Source organism: Saimiri boliviensis, chromosome 13, assembly GCF_048565385.1.
Source record: "Saimiri boliviensis isolate mSaiBol1 chromosome 13, mSaiBol1.pri, whole genome shotgun sequence".
Lineage (NCBI taxonomy): Eukaryota > Metazoa > Chordata > Mammalia > Primates > Cebidae > Saimiri > Saimiri boliviensis.
The window spans coordinates 64186333-64201621 of record NC_133461.1 but is presented as its reverse complement, the minus strand read 5'-3'; the positions used below and the strand labels follow the sequence as shown (position 1 = coordinate 64201621).

Sequence of the window (15289 nt, the reverse complement as noted above, 5' to 3'; positions counted from 1 at the left end):
GAATGCACCGTGGCCAAATAGACAAGACACACCTGTCGCATGTCCCATGAGAGAGGTCAGGGAACTCTCCCATTTCAATACTACACAGGAGATTGCTTATTGCCCTGAGATGATATTTTGAAAACTTACATTCAATATGCTCTTGAAATGAATTCTAGGAAGTCATTAAAAGAAACTGATTTATTTTTTTTTCCAAGTTAGGAAACACAAATAATATGCATATTTTTTCTATTGTATTTCTCATCTTTTTAAAAGATAAAACAAAATTCAAAAGAGCAGAATTCAGACATCACCAAATTTCTGCCCCAGCCATCACAACAACTTGTATCAGTGCATCCTTTAACTATTTTGTTACTTAGAATTCTACTAAGGTTGATGCAGGAATTCAAAGTCTTTATTGTTGGGGAATCACAATTCTCAAAACTTCAGTCCTTTTAATATTTATTCTTAATCTCAAATCCTTGTGGCTTTCTTCATTTTGGCTTAAATTACATCCATTCTTCTAATGACAGTAATCGTCCCTTATCCTCAGGGATACATATGTTCCAAGACTCTTCACAGTGAATGCCATAGTACGGTACTCTATATATTCTGGTTTTTTTTTTTCTTTTATACATGCATACCTATGATAGAATTTCACTTATAAATTAGGCATAATGCAAGATTGACAATAATAATTAATAACAAAATATAACAATTATGACAATATACTGTAATAAAAGTCATGTGAATGTGGTTTTTCTCTCTTTCTCTCTCCCTCTCTCTCTCTCAAAGTATCTTAAGACTTTCTAATGGTGGTTAACCTCAGGTAACTGAAACTGCAGAAAGCAAAACCACAGATAAGAGGGCACTACTCTTCTATGTCAACTTAGTTTTTAATTTATCCAAAAAAATGCAAAAATCTTCAACAAGTAAGTATGATCAAATAAAACATTTGATAGCATTTTAATTTTTTAAAAAAAGTTCTGGGACAGGTGTAGTGGCTCACACTGTAACCTCAGAACTTTGGGAGGCTGAGGCAGATAGATCACCTCAGGTCAGGAGATTGATACCATCCTGGCCAACACGGTGAACCCCCGTCTCTACTAAAAATAGAAAAATTAGCTAGGTGTGGTGGCGCGTGCCTGTAATCCCAGCTACTCGGGAGGCTGAGGTAGGAGAATCGCTTGAACCAGGGAGTTGGAGGTTGCAGTGAGCCTAGATCATGCTGTTGCACTTCAACCTGGCGACAGGGTGAGAATCCATGTCAAAAACAAACAAAAACCTCTGGATGTTTGTTTTTAGAAGATGATACAATTTTTGATTAAACTTCGTATCTGGTCTGATTCCATTTCCTGCAATACCCCTAAAGTTGCTTATAAACAATTTTAGGGGACCTTACATATTTTGATTGATTACTTGGTGAAGAACATCAAATATTCACCATATTATGATGATTAAAACTTACCCTGAAAAACAGCTCTTTGCTGTATGGCTCCTGTTCCAATCAGGTCTTGGTTGGCTTTGGCCATCCACATTCATTCTGCCTCCAGAATCCATAGACTACAGCCCACAGGTCAAATCTGGCGACAGTTTATTTTTGTGTGGCTTGTAAGCTAAGAACAACTTTCACATTTTTAAATGGTATAAAAGAATCCAATAAGTATTGTGGGCAGCAATAGCCGCCATTTTGTGATCTGCTCAGCCATGTTGTGGTTTGCGTTTAATGTTTCCTGCTGACAAGTTTGTCTTTGTTTCTCCCCGCCCCCCCCATAAGTTTCAGTAATGTTTCAGTTTCTGTTTCTCCCGCTGATAAGTTTCAGTAAAGTTTCAGTTTCTGTTTCCTGCTGGTAAGTTTCAGTTTTGAAACTTAGGAAGGCGGGAATTTCCCAACTGCAAGCTTCCTTTGCCCCGCCTCTCTGCCTGCGCCTATTTAAGCTGTGAGCTCAGCAACAATAAACGAGACTTGATCAGACTCCTGTCTTGTCTCCATTCTTCGTGTCTCCTGCCCATCCATCCCCACTCCCTCCCTTGGAGCGCCTGTTGTTGTCCTGCAGGTCGGGACAAAGTATTATTTTGTGATATATGACAATTATATAAAATTCAAATTTCAGTGTCCATAAAGGAAAGTTCATTTATGTATTTATTTACTTATTTTTGAGACCGAGAGTCTCGCTCTGTCGCCCAGGCTGGAGTACAGTGGTGCCATCTCGGCTCACTGCAATCTCCACCTAGCAGGTTCAAGCGATTTCCCTGCCTCAGCCTCCCGAGTAGCTGGGACTACAGGCTCCGATCACCATGCCTGGCTAATTTTTGTATTTTTAGTAGAGGCGGGATTTCACCATATTGGCCAAGGTGGTCTCAGACTCCTGACCTTGTGATCTTCCCACCTCAGCCTCCCAAAGTGCTGGAATTACTGGCGTGAGCCATTCCACCAGCCAAATAAAAGTTGTAACGGAACACAGCCAGCATATCCATTAATATTTTGTCTATGGCTGCTTACATACTACAATGCCGAGATGGGTGATTCCAACAGGGACCATCCATCTCAAAAAGCTTTAAGTGTATGTATTTAGTCCTTTTCAGAAGAAGTTCGACTACAACTGCTCAGTTCTGTTGCTTTTTTTTCAGGCAGATAATCCCATCCACCTCCCCTTGTTTGCCACCCCCAGCATTAGTTACCTTTAAGCCTGAGCTCAGCCCCTCACACTCCGTGGAGCTTTTGTTCATATCCTAAGTCCGCACTGAGTTTTCCTGTTCTTAATGCCAACAAAGCTGTTCCCAAACAGATAGGCTGCAACCCGGAACTTGTGGTAGCCAGCCCTTAAGATGGCCCCTGTGTGGTAGGGTTGGTGTTTGTGACCAGAAGAATTTGGAAAAAGTGATTGTCATTCCTGAGATTCCATTATAAAAGCACTGTTGCTTTCCTTTCGGTCTCTCTCTAGCAGAATCATGCGCAGATCTCTCTGACTGGGGAAACCATGTTGTGAGCAAACCAACCGAGAGGGCCATGTGGAGAGGAAGCCTCCTGCCAACCCCTTGCACGTGAGCTTGCAAATGGATCCTCCAGCTTGAAGTCAAGAATTCAGAGACTATGGCTGCAGCAAACAGGCTGAGAAACCCTGGCCCAGACCATCCAGCCAGGTCATCGCAGATTCCCGACCCTCAGACAGCAGATAAGAAAGTAAGTATGGCTCCCTTAAGCAGCTAATTTTGCAGTAATTTCTTATACAGCAGTAGAGAACCAACACAGACCTCGGCCAGCCTGGTATTGTCTACTGTGGCACTGTCTTTCCTCTCCGGTCTGATATTCCCAGTCTGTTTCTAATCTTTTTTTTTTTTTTTTTTTAGTTTTTGGAGGCTCACTGCAGCCTTGAACTCCTGCGCTCAAGCAAGCCCCCTGCCTCAGCCTCCCACATAGCCTGGATGACAGATGCATGCCACCACACCTGGCCATCCTCCTGCCTCGGCCTCCCAAAGCACTGAGATTACAGGCATGAGCCACCATACACACGGCTTGTTACTGGTCTTTTTTGAGGTATGCTGTTCCTTCTCTCCAAAGGCCTTGCCTCAGCTGTGGGACTTGGTTGATTGTTTTCTTCTTGACTTTGACTTTTGCTTTTCTCCTCCGCTAGAATCCAGCCTCTCCCCTTGGTTGTTCCCTGGCTGGGGCTTTAGCCTAGTGCAGGCTCCTCAGTTCTCGCCAGCCCCAGAATGGGAATTCAGTTCTAGGTTGTAGATTTCAAATGGTAAATAGCCATTGGTGTTGAGGTCTCTTGATGAATATTTTAAATAAGAAAACATGGCAAAAAATTTCCCAGAGGAAAACACTTGCTATGTGTTTTTGAATAGTCTTACCATTGTAATATCGTTGTCGCATTTTAACCTTTCACTTGAGGAAGATAAGGATTATAAGAACACGTAGAAGCACGGAGGAAATTTAGAAACGGCACAATCTGTCTGATTTATACCTGATGAAAATGAGGCCCCTGATGTTATGTGACGTTCCCAAGGTCACTCAAAGCTAAGAAAGATCATTTAAACGGAGCAAGTCTGTCAAGTGTAATGGTAGCTGAGCAAAGCTCTTTTGGGGAGATGGGTGGGGCTTCCCTGAGGACGACTATCATGTCTTTCTGTATGGGTGAGTCCTAGTCCAGTTACCACAGGCTGGACACCGAATGCAATGGACCAGCAATATGACTCTAGATGTTGTTTCTTATGTTTTTATATTACTTTTAGGTATGACACAAAGTCTGGATCAAATAGCAGCTACTTGGTTGGGCAAGGTGGCTCACGCCTGCAATCCCAACACTTTGAGAGGCCAAGGTCACCTGAGGTCAGGAGTTCGAAACCAGCTTGGCCAACATGATGCAACCCCATCTCTACTAAAAATTCAAGAATCAGCCTGGCATGGTGGTGGGCCTCTGTAATCCCAGCTACTTGGGAGGTTCATATATACACATACATGTGGCAGCTACTAGACCTGAGTGCCCAGCCTCCATAGGAAGATGTAAGAGTCTTTTCTGACAGAAGCTTAACTGTCTGTTTGAGGCAATGAATCTGCATTCCTTCTAGTGCTACACAGAGAAAATAAGGCCTAATCAACTCTGGGGAGGAAAAAATTCAAAACACGCTGACAGAATGTCTAGAAATTAGACGGAAAGTGTGCATAGTAAAAGGATTGGAAATGAAACGGGGTGGGAGAGAGGAGAGGATGCTCTAGTATTTTTATTTTATACACTTTATATTTTTGAATCATTTACACTAAGAATGCATTTGAGCATTTCTTGTATAATTTTTATAGGAGTTTATGAATTTTTACCAGAAAAGTAGGCTTACTGGTGGAAACCATTTTAGAAACTGAGTTTCTAAGTGGAATTTGTGGATGTGTGTGGCATGTATGGAACTCCAATAATTGTCCCTACCAAACAAATAAGCACGGGTTGATGATTGCTATCAAACAAGAAGAAGTCAAAGCAGCCTAGAAATCAAGCCACATGTCTTGATAGAAGTGAAAATCAAAGGCAGTAAATTCAACACAACCAATCCCAGGAGAAGAAACGGGGTTAAGTTATGGCTTAAGAGATTTGAATGAACTGTAATGAAGGGCTTCTTTATGGTAGAGCTATTAAGAGCAGGGAGGAAATTTAGTAACAGATTATTCAGGCAAACTGGGACTCTTTTCCCTTGGACATTTTACAAATGGAATTAAAAAGCACTTGTTTCTGACTAATTAGGAAGAGTTCAGCTTGCGGGTTGAATTAGTTATTTCTATTTGGTCACAGAGAAGAAAACTAATGGTGACTCTGGTAGTCACAGTCAACGTGCAATCATTTTAAAATAAAATAAATTCGCAGTGATGAATCTGTGTGTTTTAACTGCCTAAATCCTAGAAAATAAATTCAAATTTAAATGGAATATTCCTTATAAATATCTCTACTTTGTCACACACCTATGGTTCAAACTCAGATCTTCCTGTCTTTTAAATATTTTAAAACTTAGCTATAATTTTAACTTTAAAAATAATGGACACTTTTTTTTTGAGATGGGGGTGGTCTCACTATGTTGCCCAGGCTGGACTTGAACTCCTGAGTTCAAGTGATCCTCCTGCCTCAGCCTCGTGAGTAGATGGGACTATAGACCTGTACCACCACACCAAAGGACATATATTTTTGTGTGATTCAAAAAAAAAGACAGCTCCAAAAGCCACACACAAAAAAACAAGAAGTATTTCCAGCCAATAATATCCCGGAATGCTTAATACAGTAAAATCTTACTATTTTGGACTAGTTCAGAGAAAAAAAAGGATTTCATTTTAAATGATTTTAATACCTGGAGGTAAATATTATGCATAACATAAACGAGGTTTTCAAAAGTGGTTGTTTTTAATGAACCAACAAGTTATGTGACTCCAAAAATAAGTAAGGCAAGCTTGTTATTATAAATATTTTAAGCATTTTATCTTGATTAAGCTTTTAATTCATACTAACAGTAAAAGAAGACTGACTTGTTTGAGAAAATCAACCCCTGTCTACACTTAATCACATTTTTCAAATAGTGGAATCTGTACTACTGTAGTTTTACCTGCTTGTCTTCTTTCTCCCTGTGAAGTGACAATCTTGGTTTCTGACTGTCGAATTAAAAGAGGCAGAGACAAAGAAAGGAACCAGAGCAAGCACCACGCATAACTTATGCAACGAGAACAACAAACCAAATGCCAGCAATTAAATATTGAGACTAGTTTTCACACATGATAAATTATTTGGCATACATGATTTACTTTAAAATTCATCCCTCAAGAAATATATTTGTAACTTTCCAAATGCTTATATCCAGGTCAAGAAAAGCTACAAGATAAAGGAAACTTAAGTTAATCCAAATATCATATTGAAATTCTACCTTATAAGAAGTGTTAGAAATTATTTAGAATAATGCCTATATTAATTTGAGACATTTTTCAATGCTTTTTTGTACTGTGATTTTTAGTCGTGATATTAACTTTCCTGTTTAATTTGCTTTAGTTTATTTTAAATTATTAGCTCAGTGTCCATAGTAATATTTAAGGATTAAACAACCATATAAATCATAGGATTACAAATATTTAAATGTTTTGCTTTTATACTTGTATATGTTTTCTGACTTTAAAAAAAGGTAATGTGCACCTATTTTGTAATAAGAAAGAAACTGCATGTTACGGATTAAAAAAAGAATACCGATTCGGAACCTTGTACCTCTTCAGGATAGGGGAACTCACCAGCTGTGCCACACCGAAATCCTATTTTGAGAGAGATTTCGAGGATTCTGTATAACCATCTTCCCCAAGTCATGAGGTAACTAGATAGGTTGGGAAGGCTCTACACAAGAGTGGGCCCCCAGCCTTTATAGGGTATGCCTTGGAAAGCCAGAGATAGGCTGGGAAGGCTCTACACAAGAGTGGGCCCCCAGCCTTTATAGGGTATGCCTTGGAAAGCCAGAGATCACTCTTCCATTTCTCAGAGACTCCATCAGCCAGGAAAAGGAAAGATCTGGCCAGGCCTCCTCCTCCACCTCCTCCTCCTCCTCCTCCTCCTCCTCCTCCTCCTCCTCCTCCCCCTCCCCCCCTCCCCCCACCCCCTCCCCTCCCCCTCCCCCTCCCCCTCCCCCTCCTCTTGTTCCCCCTTTCTCCTCTTCCTCCTCCTCTTCCTTCTCCACCTCTTTCTCTTTCTCTTTCTACTCTTCCCCTTTTTCACCTCTTCCTCCCTTCTTGTTCTTCATGAGGAAATGAGAATAATATTTTAATTCCATTAGAAAAATAATGCAAGCAAAAAATTATATGTGTGTGTATTTCCCCATTCATGCATCTGTCTACTCATCTATCCATTTGCCCATTTATCCATGTATATTGGTTGCCTCCAGGAAAGGGAACTGGTTGGTTGCTGGGGAGCGGGGAAGATTTACTTTCCACTGTAAACCCTCTTGTACCTTTTGACTTTTCTGCCATGTTCATGTAATACCTATTCAAAAAAAAAATTCCTAAGGAAAATTACAACATGAGACAACAATTTTTTTCAGAATAATGATACAAGAAAACCAGCTAAGATGCACTTATAAGAGGACTATTGTGAGCACTTCCTTTATATGCGTAGATTTCTTTACTCCTACCAGGTGGATACTGTGAGCAGCATCTCCACTTTACAGATAGAAAATGGGAGAAACTAAGTAACTGCCCATGTACACACACAGACACACACACGCACACACACAGTTTTGTTGTTGCCAAGTAGTCTTCAGAATTAATTGTGTAAGATTACCTCTTCCCCAAGTTTGCATAAGTATGCCAGATTCCCCATACTTTCGGCAATACTTTTATATTTTAACCATTGAATAAACCAGTATTCATCAAGTTCTATTAGATATTAACCTTCTCAATCAGATTTAAACAAACAAACCAACAGAGTTGCTCAAAAGTAGTGAAATTGACTTACTAATGATTTACCTAAAGGTTTCTACTGACAACTCAGTAATGATGTTAATAGCTAGTGAAATCTTCAGTAGCAAGTCACCCAGCTAGATGGAGAAGGATGAGGGACAAAAGGTGGGTGACACTCCACTAACACACTCATACACAAGAGGCCGAGGGTCCTTTATGTGCTCCCATTGCAGCCCCTGGCTTTCTCCCATGGCACTTGTCGCTGGTTTAACATTTTTACTTGTGTGTATGATCCCTTGATTTGTGAGACTTAGAATCTAAATATCCATCTTTTGCAGTGGATCATGAGCTCCACGAGGGCAGAGCATTTTGATTTTGTTGGTCTTCTTATTCCAGCAACTGTCCCAAGGGCTTTCACAGGACTAGACAGGTGGATGAGGAATTTCAACTTCATTCTTTGTCTCCATGAAGGCTCTTTTGGTTGTAGGTGCAGAAGTCATCCCCATAATAGACAGTTACATGCCACATAGTTTGAGAAAAGGCTAAGGTCTGAGCACATTAGAACCCTCAAATTTAACTCTCCTTGGGCAGATACTATGGCTTTGTTGACAAGTGGGTTTGTCAGTATTCTTGTAACTAGCTCTCTAAGTTGGCAACTATATTCAACACTGTAGAATACTTTGCAGTATGATAACCCTTTGCTATGACTAGATATTCTTATGAGTTACTGTGACTAAAAGATCCATTACAGGCTGGTGCAGTGGCTCACACCTGTAATGCCAGCACTTTGGGAGGCAGAGGCTGGTGGATTGCTTGAGTCCAGGAGTTCAAGATCAGCTGGGACAACATGGTGAAACCCCATTTCTACAAAACTAAAATTAGCTGGGTGTGGTGGCATGCACCTGTGGTCCCAGCTACTTAGGAGGCTGAAGTGGTACTATCACCTCAGCCAGGCAGGTCAAAGCGGCAGTGAGCTGTGATCACACCCTGAACTCTAGCCTGGGCAACAGAATGAAACTCTGTCTCAAAAAAAAAAAAAAAAAAATCCATTGCCAACAGAATAAAGAATCCAGAAATAAAGCTTCACACCTGCACCAGTGCACATCTAGTCTTCAACAAAGTTAATGAAAATAAGCAATGGGGAAAGAACTCCCTATTCAATAAATGGTGCAGGGATAACTGGCTAGCCATATGCAAAAGATTGGAATTGGACCCCTACTTTTCACCATACACATAAGTCAACTCAAGATGAATTAAAGATTTTAATGTAAGACCTCATGCTGCAAGAATCCTAGAAGAAAACCTGGAGGCCACCGTTTTGGGCATCAGCCTTAACAAATAATATGCGACTAAGTCCCCAAACACAATTGCAACAAAATAAAAAACTGGCAAGAGAGAACTAATTAAACTAAAGAGCTACTGCAAAGCAAAAGCAACTATAAAAAGAGTAAACAGACAACCTACAGAATGGAAGAAAATATTTGCAAACGATGCATCCGACAAAGGTCTAATATCCAGAATCTCTAAGGAACTTAAACAATTCAATGAGCAGAAAACAACTAACCCCATTAAAAACTGGGCAAGAAACATGAATAGACATTTCTGAAAAGAAGACATACAAGTAGCCGACAAACGTGAAAAAAACTTTCCACATCACTAATCATCACAGAAATGCAAATCAAAACCATAGTGAGGAACCCGTTGCATCAGTCCGAATGGCTACTACTAAAAAATCAGAAAATGAGCCGGGCACGGTGGCTCATGCCTGCAATCCCAGTACTTTGGGAGGCTGGGGCGGGTAGATTATTTGAGATCAAGAGTTTGAGACCAGCCTGGTCAATATGGTGAAAGCCTGTCTCTACTAAAAGTACAAAAATTAGCCAGGCATAGTGGTGTGCCCCTGTAGTCCCCAATACTAGGGAGATCGAAGCAGAAGAATCGCTTGAATCCGGGAGGCAGAAGCTGCAGTGAGCTGAGATCACACCACTGCACACCAGCCTGGGCAACAGAGTGAGACTACATCTCAAAAAATAATAACAATTTAAAAATCAGAAAAACAACTGATGCTCAAGGCTGCATTGAAAAGGAAACACTTACACACTGTTGGGAATGTAAGTTAGTTCAGCCACTGTGGAAAGCCATTTGAAGATTTCTTGAAGAACTTAAAAAAGAACTACCATTGACCAAGCAATCCTATTACTTAGTATATATTCAAAAGAAAAAAAATTATTCTGCAAAAAAGACACATGGACTTGTTCATAGCAGCACTATGTACAATAGCAAAGATAAGGAATCAACATAGGTGTCCATCAACAGTGGATTTGATAAAGAAAATGTGGTACATATACTCCATGGAACACTATGCAGACATAAAAATTACAAAATTATGCCCTTTCCAGCAACTTGAATATAGCTGGAGACCACTATTCTAAGGAAATTAATGCAGGAACAGAAAATCAAATACCTTATGTTCTCATCTATGTTCTCTGCATGTTCTACATCTACGTTGATGTAAAAATGGCAACAATAGACACTGGGACTGCTAATGGGGGAAGAACGGAGGCAAGTGTTGAAAAACTAACTACTGGGTACTATGTTTAGTACTTGAGTGACAGGATCAGTTGTACCTGAAACCTCAGTATCATGCAATATACCTATGTAACCAACCTACATAAGTACCCCCGAATCTAAAATAAAAGTTAAAATTATTTTTAAAAATCCATTGCTTTTACCACGACTCCCTTCCCCACATTTCCATTTTGTGGATATAAACTTTGAGCCTAGCAGCCAGTCAAAGAAATGGAGTATAATAGTCCCCTTGCTTCTGAATGGTGAATGCTCACTGTTCCCTCCAGTATTTAGCTACTAGTAAATAGCCAGATCTTATCTTAAACTTTAAGTCTGTGCTCTCTCTTTTTTTTTTTTCCCCCAATACATACGTGTTATCCTTTAAATGTGTTTCTTGGAGTTCATGTGTTAGAAACTTAATCCCCTGTGTGACAGTGTTGGGAGGTGGGGCGTAATGAAAGGTGTTTTGGTTTTAAGGGCTCAGCCCTTAAGAATAGGTTAATGGCATTATTTAAAAGGATGGCCAGAGTGGGTTTGCTCTCTTGTACTCTTGCCCTTCCATCTTCTGTTATACAGCAAGTTGCCGCACACAAGATGCCAGCACCTTGATGTTGTAATTCCCAGCCTCCAGAACTATGAGCCAATAAATGTCTTGATTATAAATTACTCAGTCTCAGGTATTCTGTTACAGCAGCACAAAATGAACAACAACAATAGGTAATAGAAAACTCAACTCATACTGGCTTAAATATTATGATAATTAGTTAACTCACATAACTGACTTAAATGTTGGCTTAAAGTAGCACCTCAAACGTGTCATCATGGAGCTGGCTTCTTTCCATTTCTTCCCTGTCTTTCAAAATGGCAGCTTCATCTTAGAGTGGTTGCAAATCATGCTGCGATATAATTTCCAGATGCTTGCAGGACAACACATATCTCTGCTGGAGTTGTGGGGGGTGCTTTCTATTTTTTATATTAATATATCTCCCCAAGGAATAGGGGGGCCCTCATGAAAAAAGCGACTTTTCTAACTTGAACCAAAAAGTGAAGATTTTCTTTCATGATTTACCCGAGGAGTTAGAGGTAGAATCAGTACCACCAAAACCACGGGGGTTTTGGTAAATGCTGGAGAGGCTGCCACGATGCCCTTTAAGTCAGTAATAGCTGTTACAGTATTCGCTAAAGTTTACTGACCTCATCCTATTGGCCCAATATTAGCTTAACGGTTTACACATATTGTATTTTTTTAATCATTACAACAAACATGACACTTAGGCGTTATTATCTCCATTTTACAAGTGAGTAAATTGGAATATGTCCAAGTTTGTACAGGAGAAGTCCAGAGATAGACTGAGGACTTCAGTATCTAGTCCATGATTAAAACAATCTCATTACACAGTAAGAGTCATGGAAGGCTTTTGAAGGTGGTGTGGTATGTGTAAAACAATGATTTAGGGCCCTCAAAACCATCCCATTAGACCTGTAGATAAACCATCCAATTCCCTTATAACACCAATAAAACCACATTTATACTGCTGCAATGTATTCATCTTGCCCCCCTCCCACATCACCCCTATCTCTTACCCTCAAACAGGCATTTTAAAGTATGTAAAGTAATTTTTTTCACCATAATTTGCAACAAGAAGTATTAAATATGAATCCAATTTAGTTAAAAATAGGGAGAAGATACAGATAACATCCAGAGACCCCACTGTTAACTTGAAACATGAAAAGAAGCAAAACCTGAATAATCTCTCAAATTATAAGACATAATTGATTTAGTTAACACACCCTCCAGTGATTCTCTGTATTCTACTTCCTCGTGCCTATTCAGGGAGACTTTCCCTGCAATTGTAATTATTCTATCTCTTCCCTTGTTGGTTTTCCTCCTCTCTTAGATCATTCTCATCAGCACAAAATAATGCTACAATTTCTCCCACTACAAAAAGCACCTTGAACCCAGCACCCATCTTTTCCAGGAAATGATCCTTTTCTCTGCTTTCCTGTACAGCAAAACACTTTTGATAGAGTTCTGTCTTCAACCTGTTCCCAACAGGCTTTATTCTCCCTACTCCTGGGGACCTTTCTGATAAGGGTCACCAATGTCCTCTCAGTGCCAAGCCCAATGATGTGTTCTCAGTTCTCAATTGTTTTGCCTTTAGGAAACATGACATAGTGATCACTCCATCCTGCTTGAATCATATTCTTCTCTTGGCCTCCAGGAAGCCACATTCTTGGGTCTTCTCCCACCACTTCTTTTCAATTTTCTTTGCTTGTCATTCCTCATCTTCTTGACCTCAAAGTGGTAGACTGCCCTGGGACTCCATCTGATGTCAGAGTCTTTTTTTCATAGATTCATTCCCTGAGTGGTCTTGTTCACTTCTATGGCTTTAAACACCATAGGTGAGTGTCAGAGTACACCCAAGATGCTGTAAACAAAATACTTTAGGCTAGATAATTTAGAAACAATAGAAATTTATTGCTCGCCATTCTGGAGACTGGGAAGTCCAAGATCGTGACACCAGCAAACGCTGCTCCTGGTGAAGGCTCATTCTGGCTCACGGATGGTGTCTTCTCACTGAATCCTCATATAGTGGAAAAGGAAAACAAGCCCCCCCTTAGGCCCTTTTATAAAGGCACCAATCCCATTCATGAAGGTGGAGCCCTCATGACCTAATCACCTCCCCACCTGTCAATACTATCATATTGGAGAGTAAGTTCCAACATATAAATTCTGGGGAGATCATAGCAGCTGAACTCTCCCATTTATATCTTCAACCTATACCATCTCCCTGAACTCTAGATGCTATATCCAACTTCCTACCTGACATCTCCACTTGGATGTTTAACAGGCATCTTCAACTTGACATGTCTCAGAAAGAACCCTTGGTTTACTTCCCCCAAAACCTGCTTCTTCCGGGGTAATCCACAACTCATTTTTTTCAAGTTGCTCAGAAAACTTGTGAACATTTTTGGATCCCCATCTTCCCCCTCACAGCTTAAATAAAATTTATTAGGAAATTTAGCCACCTTGACCTCCAAAACACACTTCAAATATGGCCATATCTCTGTTGCTATCATCCTAGTCCAAACCATGCCATTCTTGCTTGGCTTCCTGAAACAAACTTCTCTGGTCTCTCAGCTTTTATTCTTCCTCCCCTAGTCTATACCTCACCTAAGAGCTAGAATAGATATTTTAAAATGGCACTTCTAGACATAGAATGCACCCACAGCTTCCTCACGTCAGGCAGAATCAGGTTCCCATATTTACATGGTGCATGAGAACCAATATGACTTGGCCCCTTGGTACCTCTACCACTTCAGCCTCGGTAGGCTGACCCTTGCTCATCCATCTCCAGCCTCAATGAATCCCTTGCTGGAAAGGACTCTTCTGACACATTCCTACTTCTTGTGTTTTCAGTTACAGTTCTGCTTCCTAAATGCCCTTCCCCAGATGTTCACATGGCTTACTTCTTCATTTTATTCAGATTTTGCTTGACTGTAACCTTACCAGTGTGGCCTTCTGCTCCCTCTAACTAAAATAGTCATGCCTATTCCCCCAGTCTGTTCCTCTTTATCCCCTTATCTAGTTCTCTTCTTCACCTAATGTAATTTATGGTGTCTTACTTGCTTATGTTTTGTCTCCCCTCCACCAGCATTTAAGTTCCAGGAGAGCAGGGACAGCTGTATTCCAGGAACCTAGAATAGTGTCTGCTAGGTGGTGGGTGCTTAAGATGTGTTTGCTGAAGGAATGAGTGAGGCACTTGGTAGTTATTCCCCTTTGCTTTGTGCATCTATTCAGTGACAAGTATCTGTAGATCCTTCATAAGACCATTCATATCTCTCTCTCCTTTCATTTTCATGACCACAACCTCAGTGAACTCCCCACCTGGAGGGGGATCTCCAGTCTCTGGTTTCTACTCAGTCCGCCTCTCAAATGAACCCTGAACACTGATGTAGTTAATAATCCTAAAGCCATTTTCACCTAAAGCCGATTGCACACTCTACAGTGAAATCTAATATTTGAAAAGCCCGGTTACTCCCTATTGACTGTTTTTCTTTGTTTGTTTATTGCTTGTTTTGGTTTTTGAGACAGCGTCTCATTCTGTGGCCCAGGCTGGAATGCATTGTCACAATCACAGCTCACTGCACTTGACCTCCAGGTTCAGGCGATCCTCTTGCCTCAGCTTCCCAAATAGCTAGGACTGCAGGTACGTGGCACAACACCCAACTAATTTTTAATTTTTTTTTTGTAGATACAGAGTTTTACCATGATGCCCAGGCTGATCTTGAACTCCTAGGTTCAAGTTATCCACCCACCTTGGCTTCCCAAAGTGCTGGGATTACAGGTGTGAGACACAATACCCATCCCCTATTGACTTTAATATAAGTACAAACTCCTTTATTTGATATTCAATAGACTTCATTTTCAAATATTGTTGCTTGACTTTTCCAATGCCATTTATCTTTTTGGTAGTTTTTTTTTTTTTAATAAATATTTATTTATTTATTCATGGAGCCGGAGTTCACTCTGTCACCCAGGCTGAAGTGCAGTGGTGCAATCTCGGCTCACTGCAACCTCTGCCTTCCAGGTTCAAGCAGTTCTCCTGCCTCAGCCTCCCAAGTTGCTGGGATTAAAGCTTTTTTTAGTAGAGATGGGGTTTCACCATGTTGGCCAGGATGGTCTTGAACTCCTGGCCTCAGGTGATATGTCTACCTTGGCCTCCCAAAGTGCTGGGATTACAGGTGTGAGACACTGCACCTGGCCTATGTTGTTTTAATTGACATATAATTGTACATATTTATGGGGTACAGTGTGATGTTTGGATACAT

General features: G+C 40.5%; 1 long non-coding RNA gene across 1 annotated transcript; it reads left to right on the top strand.

The window, feature by feature from the left end:
- Positions 1-1913: 1913 nt before the first annotated feature.
- LOC141580943 (uncharacterized) lies at positions 1914-5212 on the top strand. Its single transcript, XR_012513368.1, has 4 exons — positions 1914-2036; positions 2928-3163; positions 3331-3517; positions 4219-5212. It is a non-coding gene; the product is annotated as an uncharacterized LOC141580943 (long non-coding RNA).
- Positions 5213-15289: the final 10077 nt, after the last annotated feature.